The sequence below is a fragment of the Danio aesculapii genome, chromosome 23, assembly GCF_903798145.1.
Source record: "Danio aesculapii chromosome 23, fDanAes4.1, whole genome shotgun sequence".
Taxonomy (NCBI): Eukaryota; Metazoa; Chordata; class Actinopteri; order Cypriniformes; family Danionidae; genus Danio; species Danio aesculapii.
Window position 1 is genome coordinate 40865095 of NC_079457.1, and position 14139 is coordinate 40879233.

A 14139-nucleotide genomic window follows, 5' to 3' on the forward strand; every position below is an offset into this window, starting at 1 on the left:
ACAGAATTGCCTGTATCGCTGTTGATCTAACAATATTACTCTATAATTATTACATTTCCACAAAAGAGTTATAAGCCTGAAGTCACACTTTCTAAGTCTAACATGAAATAACTAGATTTCTGGGCTTTTTCAAACAAATGCAATGATTGATAAAAATGTATTTGAACTGGTTTTAAGTACAGTAGCTGATATTTACTGTTCCCTCCAGACACACATTTATTGAACCTATGATTTTTTGGTTTGCCTGAATTAGCTGAGACCTTTGTTTATCTTCAGTATACAAACTAATATATTTTAGGTGGATTCTGGATTTGCCGGCAGCTAGCTCTCTGCAACTCTCACATGGTCGCCCACTAAAGCTAAGCAGGGTTGTGTCCGGTCAGTACCTGGATGGGAGACAACATGGGAAAGCTAGGTTGCTGCCGGAAATAGTGTTAGTGAGACCAGCAGGGGGCACTCAGCCTGCAGTCTGTGTGGGTTCTAATGCCCCAGTATATTGATGGGGACTTTATAGTGCTCAGATGAGATGTTAAACAGAGTTCCTGACTCTCTGTGGTCATTAAAGATCCCAGGATGTCCTTGGACCCCTGCATTCTGACCAAATTAGGTGGCCACTAACCATCCTCATATCTTAATTGGCTTCATCACTCTTTCTCCTCTCCACCAATCAGTTGGTATTTGGTGTGCAGTCTGGCACAATATGGATGCCGTTGTGTTTTCCAGGTGGATGCTGCACACTGTTGGTGGATGAGGAGATTCCCCCCAAAAATGTGTAAAGTGCTTTGAGTTTCCAGAAAAGTGCTATATAAATATAAGGAGAGCTCCCTCATCCTCCATAGATAGCAACGGTCCCGAGAGGTTGAAAGTCCAGAAAAGAAAGCCCAAAACATTCTATGTGCCTTTAGTGATTCAATTGTAATCATATGAAGCTCCAAGAAGCTATTTTTGACAACATTTTTTTTAAATGACTTTGTCCACCTACATTATGTCTTCACATCAGATCAACTCATTTTACAGTTTGTTGGCGCACAAATGTGTTCTTGGAGCTTTGTATGATTACAGTTAAACCACTAAAGTCACATGGAATGTTTTAACAATATTTCTTTTCTGGAGCATCTTGGGATTGTTAATGTCTATGCAGGATGAGAGAGCTCTTTTTAAGTCCTGAATTGTGTTCATTTTTTAATTGAAATAACTCTAAGTAGATTCACTGAACTGACAACAGTGTTGCTATTATCAAAGGTTTCTGAATTCAACCTTCAGCCCTTTTTCAATTACAAACATCAATTTCCCCATAATTTATTTGCAGTTTAATTGACTGTAAGCTTTAAAAGCTAGACGTTTGCAAAGCTACATATTTCCCAATGCATTGTAAGCAAATTTAAGCAGTTTTTGTTCACATGGCTTTGTTTAGAACGGACAAAATCTAATGGGACAACAAGACTGTTTATTTTTAATAACAAAGTTTTAGTGTTCAATAATGAGGAACATTGTTAAGGCTGACCTCGATTTTTACTTGTACAGTTATATTTCCAAGAAGCAGCACTTTCACTGCGTTTCTGAATAATTTACCGAAGGAAAGCTCACTTAGCCTCAATCACATGCTTCTAGGAAAAGTGGACCAAATGGGTCCACCAGAATTACAGCCGAGACATTCACTGATATGCTTTAAAATCATCTCCAGGAGCTCCTGAACAAACTAAAAGCTTTTCTTAAAATGCTTTTGTAACAGATGGACAAACTGTTCATACTTTTTTTTTAAAGAAAGTGAATGTGTAAGAGATGTCTGTAGATCCAGTGTGTATAAGAGACACGATCCAGTTTGGATCAACAGATGGACTATCAGAGCAAGTGAGTAGAGAAAATCTCTTACTGTGGTGTATCTGATGAACACAGAGGGCATTATGTGTATTAAGGGGGCAGAAGGGCAATAAGCTCTTCTCTCTGCCTCTCTTGTGAAGAAAGAGAAAGAGGCAAGTAGCGCAGCAGCGAGTGAATCATGGATTGGCATTGCAACTCAGCCTGTTCCGTTCTAAAAATGTCTCTGGGTCAAACACGCACACACAAATGCACACACACACACACACACACACACACACACACACACACACACACACACACACACACACACACATAAAGAGATTTACACACCTGTTGCCTGGCAACAAGAATGCTCTCTTGATCAAATGATGGTAGGGAAGTGAAAGGGATGGCAGAGAGGGAGATGCAGAAAGAGACAGAGAGAGAGTCCAGTGTCACCGGCTCATCAGTGTGCTGTTCAGAGGGCTGTCAACTCAAGAAAATAATGGACTAAAGAAAAGGCCTTTCTTTTTAGCTAACAAAAATGAAAAGCTACAATGACAATGCATGAATGAAAAACATGGATTTGTACAAACAAGCATACCTGGCATAGGAATATTTCACTGAAACATTTGCGAGCTGTCTGAAAGGCGTCTTTCTGTGTGATCACTTTAAGTTTGTGTCAGAGAAATCTTCTGGTCTGCACTAAATTCAGTTCTCTTTCATGCTTTATTTTGATTGTGAAATACTTTTTGTTTATTCTTGCTTTCATTCATATGTTTTTGGTGGTTCCCAAAATGGGGGTTGGGACCACTGGAGGGGTCGCAAGACAATAAGGGGGAGTTGCTTGGCGATTTTCAAAAACGCATATATGTTGTTTAGGCATGGGCCGGTATAAGATTCTGACGGTATGATAACCTTGGATAAACATATCAAGGTTTCACAGTATTGTGATTACTGCTCTAAAACATATGTCTGGGTAAAAAAACTACTTTTTCCCCATTGAACACAAAATATTTTGAGAAACGTTTAAAATATTTTGGAGCAGTAAACATGCCAGATGTTCAAATGAATCATTGACTTCTGCTGTCAAAAACACAGACTTCTTTGGATATCTTTTCTGTTGGACTTCTGCTGGACTGTCTTAAAAAAACAAAACAAAACAAAACAAAACAAAACAAAACAAAACAAAACAAAACAAAACAAAACAAAACAAAACAAAACAAAACAAAACAAAACAAAACAAAACAAAACAAACAAAACAAAACAAAACAAAACAAAAACAAAAACAAAACAAAACAAAACAAAACAAAACAAAACAAAACAAAACAAAACAAAAACAAAAACAAAACAAAACAAAACAAAACAAAACAAAACAAAACAAAAAACGTAAATAAAAAATCTTGCATGTACAATAGGAACGCTATAGCAGAAAATGTTGGCGGTCTTAAAACCTTGACTTGAAAAAGGTTATTGTCCTATGCCTAATGTTGTTAAGATATTAGAATTACCATATTTCATCCATAACCTAACGAAGATAAATTATTATTTAATAGTTACATTAAAAATATGTAAATAAAAAGCCAGCATTTAGATTTTTTTTTCTTCTATTTTTTTTCCATTGGATTGCGACCCCTGGGGTGATTATGCTACATTAAAGACACATCAATAGCATCAGTTACAGCAAATAGATTTTATGGCACAATGTTAAAGTTGGACACCTTTACAGAACTTTAGCATACATTAAAAATAAAGGCTACGACTGAACATTGAGGACGATCTGTAAGTGGTGGTCTCCAAAATTAAACCAAGAATAGTCTCGTGCTGTAAACATTGTGCCCACATTCTCATTAAGTGAGGTTAATGTTAAATTAAACAAATTAATAATGACTTTAAAAATGATATGGTTGTTAGAATGTTGCACTTTTTTTGTGACGTCAATATGTTCATGTTTATACTGGCCTACTGGTGTGTGTGCACCATTGTGTGCAATGTTTGTATGTTTATAACCACCCCTGAGGATAGTGGGGGTCACTAGTCAGTGGAATTGTTATTTTGGGGGAACCCCTGCTCTAATGTGTATAAGCAGTCATGCACAGATATATGTAAATACCAATAAACTATATAGACATATCTGTATATATTATTGGTTTATGTCTGTCATGTAAGCAAATCCTAACACTTTGGGCCCTATCATACATCCAGCGCAATAAGGTGCAAGACATGTTTGGTGCGATTTGTTGCTATTTTTTTAAACCTGCGCAACAGTAATTTTCACGTTTCACACATTGCTTAATACACATTTTAACAAAAAATATTATTTTCTACATAAATATAAAAACCACTGCCTCCACGCCTTCTTTTTGTTGGGAGGTTTTTCAGTTTATTCATGACAATTTGCATTTATATAATGTTGTTATTATTATTATTATCTATTATATGCATATTTATAGTATGCATTTTATGCATCACCATATGGCGCATAAGAATAGGACATGTGTTTGGATGAAAACTCAGTTTATTGACCACACTCCCTTATCGTTCATTTATTCCTTTGCTGGAAATTAGAACTGAATTTAGAAATAGTTTTGAAAAAAATCTTTACACTTAACAAACAAAATTAAATATGTAGGTGGATGAATGTCTTCAGTGGAGAGCGTACAATACCGTTTCCTTATCCTCGAAAGTGAAGGAGTAAAGTAAAGAGTAAAAGTAAAGTAAAGAGAAAGTAAAGAGGCCGAATGGAGGAGGCTCGTTATTTATCCTCGCGCTGCAGATGGTCTGTTTAACTGTTTTCTCGCCAATGAAGCATTCAGTTTTTCTACTTGCAAAGTCTGCCACGTTAATAGCAAATGCGCCATGCATGGCATGACGCAACTGAATCTTAAAGGGAACGGGAGATGAGACTCTGATAGGTTTAATGCACGTTATGCTCAAAACACACCCAAAACTCATTAAGAGAATAAGCACAACACTGTTAGACCATGCACTCGGCTGCAAAGCATATTTTCCATAGCAAATGGCAAAAGTGGATTTGGACACAGACTTAATGCTTTTGCACCATGCGATTTAGACTTTGCGCCTAGATCAGGGGCGTTGCTAGACATAAAGCTCTACTGGGGCACGTACCCCCTTCCCCCATCCCCCCCCCCCCCCCCCCCCCCGCCCCCCCTTCAAAAAAAATTTATATATATATATATATATATATATATATATATATATATATATATATATATACACTATTATTTTGAAGAATATTTGTATAATAATAAGAATACTTTTATTTATAATATATCATATTATAAATAAAAGTATTCTTATTATTATACAATTATTCTTCAAAATAATCTTAAATGTAATTGGAAAACAACTGGAGTGATAAGCTAAGATCATTTAAGAATTTTCTTTTGCATAAATATTAATTCGATAGACAATTCAATAAAATAAAAAAAAGATATGTCATAGGATTATCTGTTGTAGACTTGACACATGGCAGATAATTAGGTTTGTTAAGTCTTTACCTCCCTGACTCGTCATCCCTCCTTTTTGCTTCATACAAAAAAAATCTATCAGGAGGCATGCTTAGTCAGATCACCATCATATTGTTTAAACTTTAGTTTTGTCCACTTGCAAAACAAAAAAGGCTGTTACGCTGGTTTCCAACGCATGAGCGGCGCGTAACAAGCAGCCTGCTTTTTTGGCGCGCATGTTTACTACCGGGACTCTCAGAAGAAGAGCAGCGCGTTCGCGAGCAGCGCGTGCGAGAGGCGCGCGTGTTCTCTGCGCACACGCGGAGATGCGTCAGTTTACTTTTTGATTACATTGCTTTCACCAGCGTTGGTTCAGTTGCACATAGAGAATAACGTCTTTATTTCGGAATGACCACTCTTAATAAATACACTTGCATATGAAGTAAATCATATCTCAATGCATTTACTGGGGCACTGGAGATTTTTACTGGGGCACGTGCCCCAGTGAATTGGGTCTAGCGACGCCCCTGGCCTAGATCATTAAAATAGAACCCTAAGTAACTATCAATAATTGTAAGTTTAAATTAATTTTGATTAAAATCATTTTTTTCTTATTTAGCACATTTAGTTTGAATAAGTGCACATAATAGAAATAAATGCACCAATCATTCAAAATTCAATTAATAATCTTACATTTAATTGTCTAAATTAACACATCCAAATTCATGGAAAAATGCTCCCTTTTAATAGACTGGGGTAAGTGAGATGTAAAAACGAGAAACTTTTTAAAATAGTGCACTTTAAAAAAATTAAATAGAAAACAGATTTTTTTTTTTACTGACTAATCATTGGTACTTCTTAAACTGCTATAAATACCAAAGTGCTCCAGCTGTACTTTAAGAGCAAAACACTAAAACCTGTGACAAACTGCATCCGACATTGAATTTAGCACAGAATGAATCTGTCTTATAAGTTATGGCTGGTAAACCTTAGCTGACAGACACTCTGTTCCCTCAGAGATATAAATCTGAAATCAAAAGGACCTTGTCTGCCTAAATAGCCATCCACTCAAAAACGCCATCCCAGTGACAAACAGGTCAACATGATTCTGACACATCCTTACATTCAATTCTCTCGCCAGACAACAGAGCACACTGTTAAAAGTAAAAACACGAGACAGGTTTTGACTGGCTACAGCTGCTCCTCTCCAGCTTGACTCTCCATTATTGTCATTATCACAAACTGCATCAGCCTTTTTCTTCCTTATGATTAAGATCAAATCCTGAGTGGATTGTTATTTACAAGGTCCAAAATGGTTTGGCTCAGACCCTGATTGATATTCGGATACAGACGGTGTCCGATAAGCCAAAGGGGTGCAAAGGAAAATGGGATTTCAAAGCTATACAAATACAGATTGGACCCTCAAAGCAATTTCTCAGTAAGATGATGTGAAGGATATCAAAGAGAACAAGCACCGCTGACAGAAAGAAAGAGGTGAAAACGGAGGTCTTTGATACCAAAGCCTGAAACAGAATTATGGCTTCATAAGGCCTGTTTTAGAACCTTAATGCTTTTTTTTATGATGAGAGTGGGAAAATTCATTACAGTGACAAACCAGAAATGTTTCTGACCGAAGTGACGGATACAACTTTTTAAAAATTGCATTAATACATTTTCAGACAAAGCACAGTTTCAATTTCATTTGTTCAAAACAACAACATCATAATTTTCAGGGAAAAAGAGTGCAAATTTAAAAAAATATATATAAAGTGGAAGTGGTAATAACTGGGTTATTTTTTCTACAAAAGAAATCACTTGTTGTGCATCATAGTGCACAAAATACATGTACAAATATGTTATCTAATGATCCTGTGTTTGGTGGCGGTTGCCTGATGTTTGTGAGCAAACTTATGTTAAAGGGCCAGACAGAATATGTGGACATTTTTGCTATTTCCACGAAGAAGTTTGTAAATCAATCAATGCAGAATGATTTTGAGAGTGTTATAACTAAGTACTTAGCTTAGTTATATAACTAACAACTTAGCACATGAAATGAAGACATATACTTTTATTTAAAATTTGTGTGAAAAAAAGTTTAGCATATTTATAACGCATATTATTCTTTAGGTGAACAAATAATCCATACAAGTTAATCCACTGAAAAAAAATCAACCCTGACCATTTGCTTTCGCATTTGAAAAGGCAGTGCTTCTCTGTTGAGGTCAGTTTGACAGCTTTATATGCCAAAATCTGAACCATGCATTCATACCACAAGTTTGCTATAAGGGAATGATGCGCTAAAAGAAAGCTCTGCCCACTACTCAATATTCTATTTCAGTTGTAAGTACATCAACATACTGAAATACATGAAAAAACTGAAATCAACAACTTGCGGTTCACACTGACTTTAAAGTTTACAATACAAATCTAATTAGAACCACTTGATTGGTAAACAAAGTAAGTCTCTCATATGATATATATATACAAATATATTCTATATATAAATACATTTTAGAATATATTCTAAAAGACTAGTAAAATTATTACTTTAAAAACTGTAGAGTAGATAAATCATATATACAATTGTATGTTTTACAAAATAAATTAATATATATTTTATATATATATATATATATATATATATATATATATATATATATATATATATATATATATATATATATATATATATATATATGTATGTATATATGTATGTATATATATATATATATATATATATATATATATATATATATATATATATATATATATATATATATATATATATATATATATATATATACATACATTTCTATATATATTACAAATAAAAAATTTAATAAAAATATAAATGTAAAATAAATGCATATTTACATAAGTAAATAAACAGACTCAATGATGGGCTAAATAATCATAATTTCACATGTGCAGATTCCGTGTGGGCCTATAGCCAGTTCAACACTGTAAAAAAATATCTGTAAATTAACAGTTTCTGTATTTTGTGTTTTCCGTTTATTTATGGTTGTATAATGGGACCTCGATCTCTGCTCTGTCTACTTTTGATGTTTGAAAATTCAACTCTACAGTTTAACGAAGTGACTTTTATTGACATTTTAGTAGGTTGAAATCATATAAACTATAATAAAACAATAAATAAATAAATCTGTAAAATAACAGAAAATGTACTGGCAGCTTATTACAGGGTTTTTGCAGCATAAAATACAACACCAACCCAGACAATATTTCACTTTAAACTATTAAAAATTTTCTTAAAAGTCAGTTTTTCCAACTTTTTAAGGTTAAATGTTTCCAGAAGAAAGATTAAGCTCTCATAATGTGATTCAAAAGCATAAATTAAAAATAAAAATAAAAACATGAATCACAAAATATGGAAAACTGTTAATTTATAATTTTGTAAAATTATTTTTTACAGTGTATGATGTAATTTAACCAACTCCAGACTTCAATAATAATAATAATAATAATAATAATAATAATAATAATAATAATAATAATAATAATAATAATAATAATAATAATAATAATAATAATAATAAAAACAGAAAAAATATTTGAGGAAAAATAAGCAGTATTTGAGAGAAAAAAAAATTCATAGGAACCTACTAAAAGTTGGTTGCTATTGACAACTGGTAAATACAGTTTACTGATGGTTACACAGAAAAATGTTTGACCAGTTAGAAACAAGCACTCCGGGGAGCTGTATAATAAAATCTTTCAAGTTTAATTATCAGTCCACATGGTGGTGGCATATGGTAATTAGCATCCGCTTGTTTTAATAAGGCGAGGCATGGATCATGCTGGTATTTATTTTTGTGTGATTTGTGAGCCCTGAAAGAGAACACAAGAGACTCAAACTTTACGAAGACCAAACAACAGAGGCATAATTATAAACACGCGAATGCACATGGATAAACACACAGTCCTGCAGCTCCTTCCCCGGTGTGGTGAGCTCATGTTCAGTGACTACAAATTCAGATCAACTGGACCTGACAGCACACCAACCACAGCCATGTTTATCTTTCACACGCAAAGAGACAAGTCAATCATACAGAGGACATTTAAATATGTCTTAAGGGGACAATAGCAAAAAAGGGACAGTATACCCAAAATGTAATCCATTCATTCTCCTTTTAGCTTAGTCCCTTTATTAATATGGGGTCGCCACAGCAGAATGAACCACCAACTTATCCTGCATATGTTTTACGCAGCAGATGCCTTTCCAGCTTCAACCCATCTCTGGGAAACATCCATACACACTCATTCACTACGGACAAATTAGCTTACCCAATTCACCTGTACCACATGTCTTTGGACTGTGGGGGAAACCAGAGCACCCGGAGGAAACCCACGCGAACGCAGGGAGAACATGCAAACTTCACACAAAAACGCCAACTGACGAGGCTCGAACCAGCAATCATCTTGCTGTGAAGCAACAGCACTACCTACTGCGCTACTGCGTCACCGCCAAAATGTAATGCCTATAGAAATTTACTCATCTATATAATGTCATGTCAAGATATTTTTTGACTATGTTCTACTGTTTCACTGAGCACAAAATATTGAAATAATAAGAAAGTAAATAAAGTCAAATTGCCTTCTGAAGTCTTTTAAATATTTAATTGTTCTTGGATCATTTCAATCAATCATTAATTAAAATAGTAATGCAGGAGTTCATCTTCTTCTAAGGTTCTAAGGTTATTTTTTAAATAAATGAATTTATACAAAAAATATATATTTTTTATCATATTTCTGAATAATAAATTGGTATAAAAGAAATATAATTTCCTAAATAATAACACCAATAACACAATTAAAATCATTAATTGTATAAAATACGAATAACCTATTTTATATTAATATTATTAATATTATTATTATTACTGGTGACGCAGTAGGTAGTGCTATCGCCTTACAGCAAGAAGGTCTCTGGTTCGAGCCTCGGCTGGGTCAGTTGGTGTTTCTGTGTGTAGTTTGCATGTTCTCCCTGCATTCGCGTGGGTTTCTCCCACAGTGCAAAACATGAAATACAGGTGAATTGGGTAGGCTAATTTGTCCGTAGTGTGTGTGTGTGAATGAGTGTATGGATGTTTCCCAGAGATGGGTTGCAGCTGGAAGGGCATCTGCTGTGTAAAACATGTGCTGGATTAGTTGGTGGTTCATGCCGCTGTGGCGACCCTGGATGAATAAAGGGACTAAGCTGAAAAGAAAATGAATGAATGAATGAATTATTGATATTATTATTATTACTATTATTATTATTATTATCATTAATATTATTGATATTACTATTATTGTTATTGATATTATTATTATTATTAATAATAATAATAATAATAATAATAATAATAATAATAATAATAATAATAATAATAATAATAATAATAATAATAATAATAATAATAATAATGATAATAATAATAATAATAATACAATTATTGTTTAAAAAAAAGGCCAGACTGGGAGCAAAATGTCTATATTTGTGCAAACGTTGACTGAAAATTATGTAATTAAAAAGAACTACAAACTGTATTTTTGATATGGCCTCTGTAAGATCTAACTCGCACTCTCAATATTATTATTTAATGGCAAACGCCTAAACCGCAGCTCACATGCTAATTTAAAACACTCTGCTGCTCTAGAATAGTGAGCAGATGGATCATTTATAATTTGCAGGACGTGACTGAAGTGTTTGTTAAAGAAGCACACAGCCTTATGAGCTTTCATCTGTTCATGAATCCAAATATATCGGCCTGCTGTTAGTTTTAAAGCGGGTCTGCAGAAGTGATCGGACCCGGCTAGAATGCGGCTCAGCCGGTGGGAATGCAGCTAAGCAGAAGTGAAAACGCCTAAACCGCAGCTCACATGCTAATTTAAAACACTCTGCTGCTCTAGAATAGTGAGCAGATGGATCATTTATAATTTGCAGAACGTGACTGAAGCACAGCCTTATAAGCTTTCATCTGTTCAAGAATCGGCCTGCTGTTAGTTTTAAAGCGGGTCTGCAGAAGTGATCGGACCCGGCCAGAATGCGGCTCAGCCGGTGGGAATGCGGCTAAGCAGAAGTGAATCCCTAAGAATAAACACTGGATCAACTGTCACCTGAACACAGGCTAGAGTGGAGAACGAGACCTTTCTCTTCAGTGTAATTCTCTGTGTCACAGTAATGCATGACTGATGCCTTGATTTAGAGCTGGTATATCCGGAGCACTCCAGAGAGACATTCATTACAACCGCAGTGATTGTACCAAAGATAACAGCATCCCAGATTATACGGCTAATCGCACTCTGACGGCAGGCAGCAGAAGACGAGACAGGAACCAAACTTTGCTTTCCCCCAATTACAGTCTGATATCTTTCTACTGAATCTGCTTACTGATGTTTGACAATCAAACAATGACAGTTTTGTCTGAGAATCTACAACAGAACAATTCATTCACTAAAATGACAAGACAGTGATGAGGGTAAGATGTATTATTGTCTTGTTTTCTATAAGAAAAAACATCTAAACATCCAGAAAATCTATTTCTTAGATCATTGACATTATACTATTTTTCATCTTTCCAATTTGTTGATTTACTATAATATACATGAAAAACCAATGAAATCTCATGACAATTTGCAAGTTTTTCCTTCAGTGGCTAATTCATACTAATTGTTAAATCATTGGAATTAGCCACTTTTCTTACCATATGTAAAACCGTTATGTTTTCTTGTGAAATCTGGCTGAAAAACACTAAGAATTACTTGATTAAACCTTTTATATGACGAGAATGTCTACAGTATGACTTCTAGCTGAACATTTGGAAAAGTGGCAGAAGATAGATTTTTTTCTGATGAATCATCTGTTGAACTGCATCTCAATCATCACAAATACTGCAGAAGACCTATTGGAACCCACATGGACTCAAGATTTTCAAAGAAATTAGTCAAGTTTGGTGAAGAAAAAATCATGGTTCGGGGTTACATTCAGTATGGGGGTTTGCGAGAGATCTGCAGAGTAGATGGCAACATCAGCAGCCTGAGGTATCAAGACATTTGTGCTGCCTATTATATTACAAACCACAGGAAAGAGCAAATTCTTCAGCATGATAGCGCTCCTTCTCATACTTCAGCCTCCTCATCAAAATTCTTGAAAGTAAAGAAGGTCAAGGTGCTCCAGGATTGGCCAGCCCAGTCACCAGACATGAACATTATTGAGCATGTCTGGGGTAAGATGAAGGAGGCATTGAAGATGAATCTAAAGAATCTTGATGATCTCTGGCAGTCCTGCAAGAACACTTCCTTTGCCATTCCAGATTACTTTATTAATAAGTTCTTTGAGTCATTGCAGAGATGTATAGAAGCAGTCGTCCAAGCTCATGGGAGTCATACAAAATATTTATTCTTTTTCTACTGCACCATGACTTTATATTCTATACTGTACATTATTTCTGTTAAGTGACAAGACTTTTGTCTGAGCAATGTCAGACCTTACTGTCCTAAATAAATAATTAGAAATCAAGGCATGATCATATTTTTTTTTGTAAAATAAGCGTAATCTAGAGGCCTTTGCCTTTTATATAAGCCACTTCTGATACCAAATGATCAACTAGAAGTCAAGTTATTATTTGCTGTTTCTAAAACTTGGCTAGGCGACAAGACTTTTGTCAGGTAGTCTATATTTATGAATTAAATAATTAATAATTCGATATAATCGTTTTCTTTTCAAAAATCTATTTGGAAAAATGGATACGCAAAATATCAATTTACTTAAGTTACATTTTATTGTGCAAAAAAAAAGGACTAACTTTATTTTTTCTTGGAAAGAATCTAACAAATGCCTTTATTTCCACGAACACTCTTGTGTGTCATTGACCTCAGAAGCAGAACTGCATAAAATATGAAGACTTGTTTTCGGAGAATATGCCCTTAATTAAGTTCATTTTTCTTACCCCATTGTCAAAGCAGACATAAACAATAACAACATTTAGTGAGGTTCAAGCCTAATTTGACAATAGGCTGAGAAATAGAAGCATAATTAAGAGCATTTTCTCTGGAAATATCCCATAATGTTAAGCTTTAAGTATTTGTGACTTTTCTGTCGACTGGATAAACTGTTTATTTATTTGTTTTGTTTTTTGCAGTGTAATAAGAAGAAAAAAGTATGGTGTGAGTTGCTTTGGATAGAAATGTCTTCGAAATGACTAAATGCAAATGATAAAACTAAATTCAAATGATTAGCCAGTAGGACTGCACAATTTATAATTTTAGCATCGGTATCGCAATGTGCACATCTGCAATAGTTACATCGCAAGTTATGCAATGTTCAGTCTGAAATATAGTTGCCCTGCAGCTACAGAACACAAGTGCTATGTAGAGACACTGCTAGCTTTAACCATAATAGAGTGGAGGTTTATAATTTGCATGTGTTTTAAGGCCCTTGAGTTTACAACATTGGGGCACAAAAAATTATGATGTTTGGAGGTGTAAAAAAGATTTATTTAACTATTTATGCAGAATGAATACGATTTTTGATTTTTTTGGGGCTTGTTTCTTGTCCAAATATGTACATTTCAAAGCAAAAACAAGATTATTTTACTTACCACATTGCCAAAAAATTTAGTTTGTTTAAGGAAAAACTGTTAATTTGTAAAATCTAAACATTTTTAGATATTTGAACTCGAAACGAGACTAAGCAAAGAAAGAAAAGCATTTTTGGCATTATGGTTATTAAATTTTTGTACCTGAATACTGTTAGACTTTCCAGAAAACTGTCAAATACAGCTATTTAAATCATCTTGTGAAACTGTATTCATATTCATCACAATATTTATTGCAGAAAAATAAAATATCGTAATATTAAATTTTC

At 34.2% G+C, this 14139-nt stretch overlaps 1 protein-coding gene across 1 annotated transcript in view; it reads right to left on the reverse strand.

Moving 5' to 3' along the window:
* klhdc8b (kelch domain containing 8B) overlaps window positions 1-14139 on the reverse strand; it is a 236755-nt gene that overhangs the window by 187465 nt on the left and 35151 nt on the right. The gene's annotated exons all lie outside the window — the stretch shown is intronic.